Source organism: Euprymna scolopes, chromosome 26, assembly GCF_053919585.1.
Source record: "Euprymna scolopes isolate OS-2025 chromosome 26, ASM5391958v1, whole genome shotgun sequence".
Taxonomy (NCBI): Eukaryota; Metazoa; Mollusca; class Cephalopoda; order Sepiida; family Sepiolidae; genus Euprymna; species Euprymna scolopes.
In genome coordinates this window covers 22,233,663-22,249,235 of record NC_136507.1, presented here as the reverse complement: position 1 = coordinate 22,249,235, position 15,573 = coordinate 22,233,663, and the positions used below count along the sequence as shown (strand labels likewise).

The 15,573-nt window shown below is 35.9% G+C and overlaps 1 pseudogene; it reads right to left on the bottom strand.

The window, feature by feature from the left end:
- Positions 1-6,704: 6,704 nt before the first annotated feature.
- On the bottom strand, positions 6,705-6,880 carry LOC145248470 (U2 spliceosomal RNA; annotated as a pseudogene).
- Between the last annotated feature and the right edge of the window lie 8,693 nt (positions 6,881-15,573).

Here is a 15,573-nt window from a genome sequence, read left to right as displayed (position 1 = left end):
ATATATATATATGTGTGTGTGTGTGTGTGTGTGTGTGTTTGTGTGTGTGTGTGTTTGTGTGTGTGTGTGTTCGTGTGTTAAATAAATTACAAAAGTCTATATTCCAAAGTTCATGATGTTGACCATCTTACAATTTCTTCCCTTAAGTCAGTTGACATTCAGAATTCTTGACAGTATCTCTTTCGTAGCACAATATCATTCACTTAATTATTAAATCAATCTTTATGCTACGAAACAGATACTCTCAGGAATTGTGAAAGTCAACTGAATTAAAGGAATACCTTGTAAGATGGTCAACATAATCAAATTTGCAATATAGTTTTTTTGTCATTTATTCATTATATGCTCTGTAATTACATTGAGCTTCCTAAATATCGATCGGTACATATAAAAAGAGAAATATGTGAACAAAGAATATTTTAACAGAAATATATACTTATATACTTATATATATATATATATATATATATATATATATATATATATATATATATAAGTATATATACACATACATACAGAGAGAGCGAGCAAGAGAGAGAGAGAGAGAGAGAGAGAGAGAGAAACACGCGATTAGAAACGATGGGTAAAATCGGCTATTCACGTTGATGACTTGACCAGAAACAAAACTTTTTACTTAGCAAGGAATATGTCGTAGCCAACTGGTAAGATGCTATGCGCTATCGTAACTTACAGATGAGAAATCCTTAGAAACAAACTTTGTTCTTGGAAGTTACGTTTAGTTTTATGTGCACACATAAAAAAACGAGAAATATGTTACTTGGTTGTAGCTAGAAGAGTTTCCTCCCTAATTTATTACTGTACGGTGTTAGAAGTTTGAAAATGGCAAAACTCTTTAAATGTTTTGTAGAGAATAGCCTGTCACTCACTAGATTTAACGGTCAATTTTATATTCCATCAAGGCAAGAAAAGACGTTCTAGCGACATGTTTTTGAATAAGGTACATGTTAAGTAATGAAAATTTTTTCATGCATCTAATAATCTGTCGTGTAAGCTTTTACGTTGTCCCAAAACATTGAAAATTTATTCGCCAATTAATTTGCGTAAAATTGAATTTTTATACAATTTAATTTTTTTTTTTTTACCTTTATATTGTTATAGCCATCTTCATCGTTCTATTCCAGCTTGCAATTTATAATTAAATATCTCAAGTGTTATTTATGCTGGACTTAAAATTACCAATTTCTCAGTGAAATTCGACACTGTTGTCAAAACTTACGACTTCCAAACGCAACGAGCTGTACAGCTGACATCCACACGTCTGCGTAAGTAACACGCCTTCTCTCAACTCGTCTCATGCTCGCTTCACGTCTGCTTTTATAGACCTGTCTCATTTGCATAAACATTCATAGTCACGTGATTATTCACCATGAAACAAAGTGTCTTGCCATGTTAGTTTTTCCGATCTTTCTCTTTCACTTCGTTCCACGACCGACCCTTTGAGTCATGCACACGTGTAAGTCAAGTAAGTCACGCGTTTCCTTACACAATTGGATTTGTTTCTGCTGGAAGCGAACTCTTTTAACCAGGAAAGCCGCAGAAGAGATTGGTGCTGCCGAAGGTGAAGGAACAATTGCATAGTGCGGCGATTTCACTTTACTGTAAGCAATTGGATTTGGTCTACGAAAAGTTGAAGCAAAAGTACCTGGCCCTGATCAACCGAAAGCACGCTTTGATGTAGCGAGACAATGCCAATCCACACCCTGCATGAAGACTAAAGAGGAGTTTGAAGAGCTAGACATCGTTGAGGTTCTGCCACATCCAGCCTTCAGTTCTGACTGTTCTTCCTCAGATTACGGCTTTTTTCCGTACAATGCAACACTTTCTGAACGACTTTCGATTCGACTTGTTTGATGAAATTGAGGAAATGTCAGAAATTCTTTGATTCGAAGCGGGCTGAATGGTACTTTAATCAGACCTTAAAGCTTGCATGTCAATGGCAGAAAGTCTACGAAAATAGTTGTCTTTAATTTGAGAATTGATTTTTGTTACGTTTGTTATGGCTTGGCGAATAAATTTTCAATTTTTTGCAATTATTTACAACTTTTTGCACAACCTAATCATAATAAGCGGGACCTGTGGAAATTCCACAGGAGACACATTCATATGTAATATATTGATGTTGGCATTCTGTAGATGTTCAGTGTAAATGAAGACGCTCTGATATTATTGTAGCCTTTTTTGTTAACACTGCAAAAGTAATTATCTAAGCTAGCTTGAATGCCCGGCAAAGCCCAGTCGTAAAGTACGCTTAAATATAATATTTTAATTCTTTCAGATTTCGTATATATTATTATAGAGTGAATGTTCTATCGATTTTTATATGCTATAATGTTGCGATTTCAAAAAATAAAATATATATATATGACTTGGGTGCATTAGCTTGAATCGAAACCGAAATAAAAACTTATTAAAAAAATAGGTATATATATATATATATATATATATATATATATATATATATATATATATATATATATATATATATATATATATACGTTTTATTTTTTATTACCGTATCTTTCTGGTAGCTGAAACAAAAATGTAACTTAACAGAAAGATACGGTAATAAAAAATAAAACGTATATTTGCTGTACAACAGTATTGAGCACTTTCTTCAGTTTTTATTAATTACCATTTCCACTATATATATATATATATATATATATATATATATATATATATATATATATATATAACTTGAGTTCCTTCGGCCGTAATCGAAACTGAAACCAAAACTTATGAAGAATTCTTGATAAATTATTTATAAAAAGTAGATGATTTAAGTGCCATCTGTTATAGTCAAAACCGAAACTAAAACTTATGATGAATTCTTGGTAACATTATTTATGACGAGAAAAGAAATGGAAGAATATAACAATTAAATGGCCCGGATGTAAGCGTGACACACAAAAGCACACACACGCCATCGTATGGAAATATAAATAAGTAATACTTTTTAGAAGTATATGCCATCTCGGTTATCTTTAAAACTATACTAGTCGTAGCTGAGACCCGTTTTGTCACAACTACTAGAACTATTTGTTTCAAGATTGATTTCATCTGAATATTCATAAGCTACTATATATCTTATATTGTTCTGTTTATTCTGACTACTGTTCACATTTAGCGTATAATTCGACGACGTTTCAGCCGATGTTACCTCCGATCTTCTTTAGCTGTTGTCGAACTCTATCTACGGACGTAGCATGCCCTCGTTCTGTTAACAGTGCCGGAGTAGAAGGCTTCAAGCATAATACGCAATACTATTTTAAACAAGCATGACAGACCAACGAAAATGTCATTTTATTGTTTAGCAGACAGGCCAACAAATAGAGCTCCTTTTTGAGATATTAAGGTGCATTTGAAATAAAATGTGTCTATTCAGTATGCGCCTTTAGTGACAAAAATCCAAATCCAATGCGAAACGTTACGACCGGCAGACTACTCCTCTTATAGCCATACGCGGATGTATATAAAAAAGTATTTACATATAGATACGAATAAAAACCGGCGACTATGATATATTTATAATATTGTCTATAAATAAGTATCGATCAATCTTGACAGCCAAAGATAACAGCAACTTTCATTTACTCATAAATACATTTTTGCACCAGTTAAAAAAAAACAAGGTATATTTATATACTTGAACATGCACACATACACACACATACACACCCACACACACCCACACATACACACACATATATATATATTTATATATATATATATATATATATATATACACACACACACACATATATGGCATTCAGGCACTCCCAAGAAAACGGTATCCATTGCCCTAGTAAGGTAACAAGATCGCCACTGAGTGTTTCTGTCGAATCCCTGTGATTCGACCTCTATGCCTAGCTAATAGGCAAAGAAGGAGTATGGAAGCCGGGCGATAGACAGTGCCTATCTACTCCTTAAGCAGTTTAGGTTTGCATACCGGTAATTTGTTTGAGGTTGATTTGTTTGAAGGTTGTCTTCCAAGACTGGAGAGGTCTTCCTCTCCTTGGGTTAAGCTTCAGAGTTTTCCTTCTCCACGACGGATGACCTGGGAAGATCTACGGGTCCATCAGCACCGAGAGAGGTTGCCCCGCGCCTGGATCCTAGTCCAGGTATTTCTGCGACCCCGCGTTGGTAGTTTATGTTACTGGGTTAGTTTGTAAAGGTTATATATCTACTGAAAAATTACACTTCTCAATGTAGTTAAGGGTCATTGCTATTTCATTGGAGGAGGGGGTGAGTAAAAGTTCATGCAGTGGAAACAGCTATATTTGCAGCAGGTTCGTTGGAAGGAGTAAATATATGGTTTAATATCTTTCCTTTAAATTCATAATAATTTTTTATGTTGGCTTATGAATAGGATAACGCGTTACAGAGTGGCTTGATATTAAGAATTAACTAAAAAAATCTGTTGCCCAAGCTCTGTATATTTTTGATGGCAGGTAGGGTTAAGATGTATATTCAATGTAGATTCAGTAACGTCATTTTGTATATGAAGTACAATACAGTACAGGTATAATTGGAAGAAAATTATAAGCTATGGTGAATTCAGTATGTATAATAAAGTAAATATATGTGTGTGTGTGTGTGTGTGTGTGTGTGTGTGTGTGTGTGTGATCCACAGACGAACTTTTTCGCTGTATGACAACACTTCAGAGTAGCACCCATACCAATCTTTGTAATAATCGGCATAATTATGTAGCTCGAAGCTACATGAAAGCGTTGGTAAATTATATATCCAATGTCTTTATATAATCATTTTTTAAGTGCAACATTTGCAACATTTGCTTGTTTGCAGACAAACATGTTTGCATTACGCAGGCTATGGCATATAATGAAAATGCTCCACCCAAGAAAGTGTTGGACGGCGTTACTCACGGACAGATAGTTCTATTTTGTCGTTAATTGCATCTAGACTTGCAACACACATACGCACACACAGACACACACACACACATATATATATATATAATGGGTTAATAATTTCCAACGAAAGAAAGATGTATATTTAAGTAAGGGAGTAGTCACCAACAATGTGTATTTTTTAACATTATTTTATTATTCCGTGTCTTGGTTTTTCATTGAGAATTATGTTTGGATCATTGTAATAATGTTTTTAAGTCATTGAAATCGTTTACGCGCGTTTCAGACGGTCTGTGATGCGTCCTCGTCAGAAATTATTTTCAAATGTGTAAAAATGGCGATTTTTTTCCAAGGGGTGGAGGCTTGTAAGTGTTTATTATTCATTGGTGTGCTCTCGTGTAATGAATGAATGCGTGAATGTAGGATTGACATGAAATTCTTAAAGATAAACTAAAATGACCGAAAAATGGGATGAAATGACTTAAATGAATAAAAAGTAAATAACTTAGAATGACTTTAATGAACATAAGGATATATTGAATGACCTTAAGAATGACTTGAATGCTTAAAAATAACTGGAATCCTTCCAAAACCACTTCCAAAATGATCTGGAGAATGACTCGAATGGCTTTGAGACTGACTGGTTGTGAAGTGGATTATGATTTTACATTAAATTAATACAGAAAAACGATCCCCAACTTTATATCATAAAGTAACAAACATAAGTACAGCATGTAGTAAGAAGAGATACTACATTTTGATCTCGGCCAAGAAAAAGGGTATTTATTTGCTCCCCCACCGAGCAAATTAGGCACAAGGCCGATTTTTAATGTGAGGAGTGAAGGGGAAATGGGGACCAACTCCTCAGCGAGTAGGGGAGCTGGATAGTGACAATTCGTATGAATGGTTGCCCCTACATTGACCAAAGTCTTATATGTGGAGTTGCCCCCACATATGGTCTTTGCTTGCAGTATGTATTAATTTGCTTCCCCACTCAGAAAATTAGGCACAATGCCGTTTTTTAATGTGGAGAGAGAGGGAGTTTGGAGGGAATAGGGGACCAGCTCCCGATGGGTGGGAAATGGGAGCTGGATAGTAACTGTTGGTATGAAGGGTATCCCCTACATTGACCAAGGTCTGATATGTGGAGTTATCCCCACATATGGTCTTTGCTTGCAGTATCTGCCGGAATAGATACTACACTTTTATCTTGGCCAAAAAGCCAATAAAATATGTATTTATTTGCTTCCCCACCAAGCATATTAGGCATAAGGCCAATTTTTAATGTGAGGAGTGAAGGAGAAATGGAGACAAACTCCCCGGGTAGTATGGGAGCTGAAAAGTGAAAATTTTTATGAAGGGTTGGTATTTATTTGCTCCACCGCCGAGCAAATTAGGCACGAGGCTGATTTTTAATGTGAGGAGTGAAGGGGAAATGGGGACGAACTCCCCGGGGAGTAGAGTAGCTGGATAGTGACAATTGGTATGAAGGGTTGCCCCTACATTGACCAAGGTCTTATATGTGGGATTGCCCCCACATATGGTCTTTGCTTGCAGTATCTGCCGGAACAGATACTACCCTTTGGTTTTTGCCAAAAGGCCAAGAAAAGGGTATTTATTTGCTCCCCGACCTAGCAAATAAGGCACAAGGCCGATTTTTAATGTGAGGAGTGAAGGAGAAATGGGGACCAATTCTACGTGGAGTAGGGAAGATAAATATTGACAATTGGTATGAAGCGTAGATATTTATCTGCTCCCCCACCGAGCAAATTAGGCACAAGTCCGATTTTTAATTTGGGGAGTGGGGGGAAATAGGGACCAACTCCTGATGAGTAGGGGAGTTGGATAGTGACAATTGGTATGAAAGGTTGCCCCTAAATTGACCGAAGTCTTATATATGGATTTGCCCCCAATTATGGTGTCTGCTTGCAGTATCACCGGGAACAGATACTACACTTTGATCTTGGCCAAAAGGCCAAGAAAAGATGTATTTATTTGCTCTCCCACCGAGCAAATTAGGCACAAGGCCGATTTTTAATGTGATGAGTGAAGGGGAAATGGGGACAAACTCCCCGAGGAGTAGGGGAGATGGATAGTGACAATTTGTATGAAGGGTAGCCCCTACATTGACCAAGGTCTTATATGTGGGGTTGCCCCCACATATGGTCATTGCTTGCAGTATCTGCCGGAACAGATACTACACTTTTATCTTGGCCAAAAGGCAAAGAAAAGGGTATTTATTGGCTTCCCCACAAAGCAAATTAGGCAGAAGACCGATTTTTAATGTGAGTAGTGAAGGAGAAATGGAGATCAACTCCCCGGGGAGTATGGGAGCTGAAAGTGACAATTTATATGAAGGGTTGGCATTTATCTTCTCCCCCACCGAGCAAAATAGACACAAAGCCGATTGTTATGTCCTGTGTGAAAGGGAAATGGGGACCAACTACCCGGGAAGTAGGGAAAGCTGGATAGTGACAATTGGTATGAAGGGTTGCCCCTACATTGACCAAGGTCTGATATGTGAGATTGCTCCCACATATAGACTTTGCTTGCATTATCTGCCGGAACAGATACTACACTAGTTGTATTTATTTGCTCCCCCACCGAGCAAATTAGGAACAAGGCAGATTTTCAATGTGAGGAGTGAAGAGGAAATGGGGACCAACTCCCAAGAGAGAAGGCCGTCTGGATAGTGACAATTGGTATGAAGGGTTGCCCCCACATATAGTCTTTGCTTGCAATATCTGTTGGAACAGATACTACACTTTGAGGTATTTATTTGCTGCCCCACTGAGCAAATTAGGCACAAGGCCGATTTTTAAAGTGAGGAGTGAAGGGGAAATGGGGACCAACTCCCTGGGAAGTAGGGGAGCTGGATACTGACAATTGGTATGAAGGGTTGCCCCTACATTGACCAAGGCCTTATATGTGGAGTTATCCCCACATATGGTCTTTGCTTGCAGTATCTGCTGGGGCAGATGGTATTTATTTGCTCCCCCACTGAGCAAATTAGGCACAAGGCCGTTTTTAATGTGAGGTAAAAACCAGCTCCCCTAAAAGGGGTCACTCTGGTTACCAAAAATAATAATTGTCCCAGTATAGAGGGTTTCCCCTCCATTGACTGGTACAAATTATCTCAAGTGCAGTATCTGCCGGGGCAGATACTACACTTTGATCTTGGCCAAAAGGCTAAGAAAACGCTTAAAAAGCTAAGAACAGCATCTGTTAACAGATCTTTGATATTAACCCAAAAGTGCCAAGCACAAAGTGTTACGGACAGACCGACAAACCGACCGACCTACCAACGGAGTTACTTATAGAGTCGCCTGCATGCGACTAAAATACTTCAGTATAAACATTTTTGTTTTTTCGAAACAAGAAAATAAAAGATAGAAAACACTTATGTATTATCAAAGAAAGCAATTATTTTATTCAGACAAATTAATTTAGTTTAAACAATTCATGTGGTATTACGAAACAAAAACACACAACAAGGTACTTGTGTATTTTCGGTGCCGCGCAGAAATAATAACGTTATTATTTCGAAAGCCATATTTAACATAGAGATGGGCGGGCGTTTTGTAACTATTCTGTACTTTCACCTAACAATTTAATAAAAAAATATATATCGTGAAATTAGAATTTAACCTGAAAAAATAAACTATTTAAAAATAGCGTTGTACAAAAAATGCATAACCACCGAAAACACTTCTTGAATTATTTAATAATATAAGAATTTGTTTTTCTTTAAAAGTCATTGGAGGGTGAGCTTCTGCAGTATGCAGACGGCAACTATTGTTAGGGGGCGATAACTCCAATGTCATCTTGGTCAACTAGCGCGGCAAATAAGTAACAAACAAGATTTTATTTTTTCCGAAGGAAAAAATATTTGAAAACCAAACCATTTATTGTATAAAAATGTATCAATAAATAATAGTAAAGGCATTTACTTAAAAGTCTGCGTAACATTGGATTTTTATAGTAAAAAATATTGGGGTTTGTATTAATGTACACATAGATTCGAAAAAGTTATCAAAAAACAAATATATAACAAGTAAATGTTATCAAAAGCAAAATAATTTACTTTTCTACCAAACTGGATATATCTTTTGTGTTTTTATTCAATGTAACATGTTTATTCAGCTCGAAAGACATGCAGTGTTTACCGATGTATTGGAAAATTCAAAATGGCGCACGACTCTCTCTTTAACTGGTTAAGTTTGGGAAAAGGTGTTATAAATAATAAACTAAACAAAATACTATTAAAAAAACACCGAATATATGTCAACTTATGTCACGGTAACATATATTGAGCGAATTTCTAACAGTATTTTGTTTAGTTTATTATTTATAACACCTTTTCTCAAACTTACCGTGTTCGGGTGCCATTTTGAATTTTCCTATACATCGGTAAACACTGTATGCTTTTCGAGCTGAATAAACATATTACATTGAATAAAAATACGAAAAATATATCCAGTTTGGTAGAAAAGTAACTTATCTTTCCTTTGATAACATTTATTTGTTATATATTTGTTTTTTGACAACTTTTCTGAATCTATGTGTACAGTAATACAAACCCAAATATTGCTATAATAAAGTTTTATAGTAAAATAGCTTTATTTTTATCGAAGAAATAAGTAATTTAAATGAAACACTTTTTTTAATTTAAGCAACTTACATATAAAATCAACAGTAGGTTATTTCAAATGAGAGGGGCGCGTTCGAAATTAACGTTTCTGTTTAAAGCAAAATTGCACTATGATACTTGACTATTTCATTTTAAACTTAAATTCAAGCCATTATCACCGAACAAGCAGTAAGTCCAGGAGTATAAAATCAAAAGTAGGTTTTCGGATATGACGTGCCACGTGCGAAATTGATGTTTCTTTATAGAGGATAATTTAACCATGGTACTTGACTTTTTCATTTTAAAATTTTATTCAAGCCATTATATATATAAAATAATTTTATAGAATCAACAGTATTTTCTCTACAGTGCAATGAAGACTACAATTTATTGTGAAGTAAATCACTGCCGCGAGGTATGTGAAGCTTAGAAAGAATTGGAGTGCGAGAGAGAGATAGAGAGGATATATATGTATATATATATATATATATATATATATATATATAGAGAGAGAGAGAGAGAGAGAGAGAGAAGTTCCAGCGCGATTGATCCTTAAGTAGAATAGACAATGAATTTGAAAGAAAAATGGGTGATTTCACTGATTCCGATAACAGTAAACATATGGGAGTTGTTGATCATTATTTAATCCCGGGCAATGTTGGGTTCAGCTGCTAGTATCTTTCTATTTCTCTCTGTCTCTTTCTACTTTTTTTTACGTTGGCTCTTGTTGAAAATATCTTATATTGTATTAATCTTTTCTGTTGTTGATTATTTCCATCTTTTGATTTAATAGCTTATTGCAGGTTTTACGCTTCTCTCAATGTTGAATGTCAGATTCATGACGATCGTCAACCTTTTTCAGGCGCCATTTTCTAAAGTTAGAATTTTACACTGAACATCTTACTCAGTCCGTGGCAGTATATCTTTCTCATTCCGCTATCTATGTTTCGAGACATCTCATATCAGTCGAATTGTCTTATAGCAGACGAAACAGTGCAAATATTGAATGAGTCTCTTAATACTCCAAGGTTGGGTGTGTGTGTGTTGGGGGATGAGGTCGCTGTATTATTTTCATGCATCGTTTTTTGGGATAATGATAGCTTGGCGGCGTCTACCCTTCTCCAGACTTCTGAGTACATACAGCACCTGATATTACCAAAAGGTCACCCATTTTAGTATTGATCAGTCTCAACGTCGCTTAACTTCGGTGACCTAACGGGAACCAGTGTGTCAATGTGATTAGGCCAATATTATGAAACGTGTATGTGATATGTATGAGGCACAAGGCTATTCTGTATATTGCACGGTTTTTATTATTTTCTTACTAGGTCGAAATTGTGTGCTTCCTGTTCATTAGAGATATTAAAGGGAAACTATTTCTTTCTTTGTCTCTTTCTCTCGCTCTCTTCACTTCTCTCTGTATATATCTCTCTAACTCCCTCTCGATCTAAGTCACACACACACACACGCACACACACACACACGTACGCACAAACACTATTCTCAAACGCTCAAAAGTTCTAAAGAGAGTTTAAAGTGCAAATCATGTTCAATAGGGAAAGAAGTATTACCAGCTGGGCAACGTAATGCGTGTTTCTTAGAGGCGGCAAACTTGACATCGAAATTTAAATAAATAACAGAAAAGTCGCATAAAAATGTTTTTATTTTAAAAATATGTTGCGTATGAAAAAGATTAATTTTTAGCATTTATAATTTAAATACAATCTCGACCATATAACCCCCATGGCGCAATCTAGACGTCCGATTTTCACAAACTCTACGTATAAAATTAGGCTTTATTTTGACAATAACGCACTGAATGTTTTCTACCAAATTGTCTATTGTGTCTGGTTTATCGACGTAGACATACGACTATTCATATCCCCAGGAAAATAACCTAATACGGTTAGATCGCAATAAGAAGGTGGCCGGTGGGCATGTCCATTTCGTGAAATTATACCTTCGTCAAATATTTCGACATGATTTCCAAAATATATTTGCAGAATTTGCAAACGCTGCTCGTGTGTCTTCGCGATAGATTGTCAAATTAAGATAGACTAACAATAACCGATAATTGCCAAATCTGCGATTAAAGAGAATAGAGTTGCCATATTTAAGTTCGCCGCCTCTAAAAAAAAAAAAAAAAAAAAAGAAAGAAAGAAAAAAAAGCAACCTGTAGACCGATTATTTACGATTGGGTGCGCCGCGAGTAAGACAAAAGATTGAATGGGATTTTAAAAAGCCATGTCATATGCATGTTGGTCCACAAGAAAATGTCGACCATTCCAGTCTGGCGGCATCTCAAGCGATAAACAATAAACTGATCACTTATCAGAGTAAAATGAACGGGAGATGGTCGTTTTAGAATTGCACAGAATTATACGCAAGATCACCGTTAGACTAACTGTCAAAATCCTATTTTTTTTACTATGAAGAACACCTATAAAACTTACGCTAGAAAAGTCAGAGGCACGTTTATATGATGTTTGGAAAGGTGCGTGGAATTGAAATCTTTAAACCGTCAGAGAACAAAAGTGGTAGTAAAAATTCCGGGTGTTTGTGCATTAACTAGATATATAAAAAGGTATTTTATTTAAAAACACCATTACGTGGTCACTTAATCTCAACCCAAAGCTGAAGAGCAATTAATCAAAACGACAAGGTATTATAAAAAGACTGATTGGGAAGCCATCAGAGATCTCATCAAAGATGCCCCAAGAGAAAGTATCATTTCTCTTCCCACAGAACAGTGCAAAAACGGGACCATTAAATGGTTCCAAACGACAATTAAAGCACATGCTCCCACGCGGAAATTCTATAGCAAACCGCACACTCCCCAATGGTTTACTTCTACTTGTGCAACTTCCATTGCGGACAGACGCCACATTAAGTCATCTGAAAATCACATTCAAGGAGCCGACTAGATAGATAAATAGATCCCTATACTGTCCAGGTATAATCTTCTGAGGTCATCAGAACTAAAGCGGTCTGTAAGATTTATATTACATACTCATTGCATCATTCTGATCTCATTTCTTGTCATGCAACGCATGTCCTCAATCCTTACTGGGCGATTTTTTTCATACATTATCACACTTCATACACATGCCTGATAGACTATTCTCGAGTGCATGGTAACATAAAAAGACCTAGACACCTCAAAACCATGTGGACTTAATGTCATCCCCACTGTGCTATTAAAAAAATGCTTCGCTGAGGTTGCTCCACTCCTCTCCAAACAAATGCCTTAACGAATCTTGCTTTCCTGACTGCTAGATAACTGCTTTCTGTGATATCAGTTTTCAAGCATTCTAGCGAAAGAACTGACCCATTAAAGTATCTCCCCATTAGCCCCCTCCCAACATTTTCGCCAAAATATGTGAGTTCATAATTAATCAAGCTCTAGTCCAGCACCTTTCAGTTGCTAAACTTCTGACCAACCAACAATATAGATTTAGGCAAGACCGTTCCACAGCAGATATCCTAACTGGAATCTCTGGCTATATATATATCATACACTGGACAAAGCAGGGAGTTGAAGCGGTAGCCCTGGATATATCTAAGGCTTTTTGCAAGGTAGAGCACGATGGTCTTCTAAAGAAAATCAGATTATACGATATCACTGGACGAATAATTAGCATAATTAAATTTTTCTTAAATAAGAAAAGAATCCAGGTTTTCTTCGAAAGTCGTACCTCTAAACAATATGATATAAGTACGGCGATACGCCAGGGGTCGTCTTTGGCCCTTTTATTATCCCTTATATTCATAAATGACCTCGCTGATAAATTGTTTCTGAGATGGGTGTGTTTGTTCTATAATAGGCACGAGGGGAAAACAAATGAACACATATCTAAGGAAATGGCAGAAACACTCAGGCAAGACCTTTTTTTTTTTTTTTTACACAGTGATCACCACTTATCAAGGCCCGGAAGCCACTCAGGGATAAGGGTTATTGCAAGTACATCACGTTAGTGAGGAGATTTTATGAAGTGTTTAATTAGGGGGGCGGTTCATTAGGAATTTGTTAACATTAGACTTGAAGACATCCAAGTTGTAGTCTTTAATGAAATAGGGACAAAATGGATGGTCACATTCAATCTGTCAAGACTAAGGTTGTTTTCTTAAATAATTAGAAGAAACCTTCTCACCCACAAATAACTATGGCTTAAGATACATTACCTGAAAGTACTTCTTCCAACCTCTTCAGCTTAACGTTCAAAGGGAATATGAGTTGGACTAGATACATTGGGGCATTGCCAGGGCTGCTGCGAGGAACGTGGGATGTTTCTACCGTGCTAGAAAGTTACTAACGCCTAAAAGTATCATGTACCTCTACAAGACCACAATTTGACTATGTATGGAATATTGTTGTCACATTTCGGCTGGTGCGTCTCCTAGTCTCTCGCTCATGGACAGAGTTCAAAAGAGAGTCGCCAACCTGTTAGGTCCTAAACTGTCAGCTAACATTCGGTTTCTGTCCCATCGACAAAATGCTGGATCCTTCTGCCTGTTCTACAAGTATTTTAATGGTTGATGCTCCGACGAACTACAAGCCCTTGTGTCCCCTCGACGTAAATAACCCCGACAAGCAACAAAACCCACCCCTACACAGTAGAGATCCCTAGATGTAAGAAAGCCTATTACTCTAATAGGTTTTTCCCCAGAGCTGCTAGATTTTTGGGATTCCCTTCCGGGTTCCTGTTTCCCCAACTGTTCTGACATGCAGAAGTTCAAGTGCAATGTGAACAGGCATCTTGCTACTTAACTCGCTACATAGTATCCCTGCAATTTATGTCCGTGATAGTAGCCCCCTACATTAAAGCTTTACTGTGCCTCGTTTGGGGTGAAAATGTAATAAAATAAAAATCGAAAATGTAAGGAATTCAAGCATAACAAACGATGGTCGAGTAGAGGGTCTGGTAGAACTCTATCGGTTCAAATGCAGAATAATAGCGAAATACGGAAAATGAAAAAATCAATTAAAAGAAAAACAATTGTAGCTACTGTCTTTTTGTATCAGTGTCAACTACAACCAATGATATATACTTAATTGGCATGTCAGAAGTACTTAAATATTACCGCAATATTTAAAAAAAAAACAAAAAAAAACACGAGTTTCGATCAAATCGAAATATCTCTTTGGGAACACATAGCATAATAGCAAGGGAAATAACCCAGTTATGTTAAAAACAAGACAAGTAGTTAATATTTATGATTGATAACGCACAATTGATAAAAAAAAAATCTGTAGAATTGGCTATAGTTACACACTACTAACTTTTTCTAAAAACTATCCGGGGGGGGGTAGGCAAATATGGTATTTTCGCTAATTTTCGTCAAAAAAGTTTCTTTAATATTTTTTTCTACCTTATCATTTTTCGTAATTTTTGGATACAATCATTACTCTTAAATGATAATTAAGTAGAGACTTTTGGTTTGCCTTTAAATTCTGTATTAAAACTTTGGAATTTCGTTATTACAGTGTAATTGCACCACTATTTTTAACAAAAACACATTACAATTATCGTATATTCCCGCCATTTTCTAATTAAAAAACAAGGGAGATAAGTCAGTTTGTCCTACCGAAATAGCTGAATTGTTATTTTAAGAAACTTTTGCTTTTATATAATAAAAATGAAACACAATAAGTCAGAAAAAGACATTCTGTATTAAATTCGTTATTATAGTGTAGTTGCACCACTATTTCTTAAAAAAAACACAATTCAATTATCATATATCATTCAATTATCATATATTCCCGCCATTTTCTAATTTATAGACAACAGATGTAAATAGCTTGAATAGAAGATTTTTGTGTTACTTTAAGAAACGTTTGTTTTTAGTTTATATTATAAATCATGAAACACAATAAGTCGAATAAGAATCGAGTGATTGATGAAAATCAACGATTTTGAATATAAAATTTAACTTAATGACATCCATTTTCATAAATAAGAATTTGTCATATGCAAGATTGCAATTACCTCTTCTAGATCATGAGAACCGGTCAAAATTCATAAATACTATAAAATTTATTATTCGATATA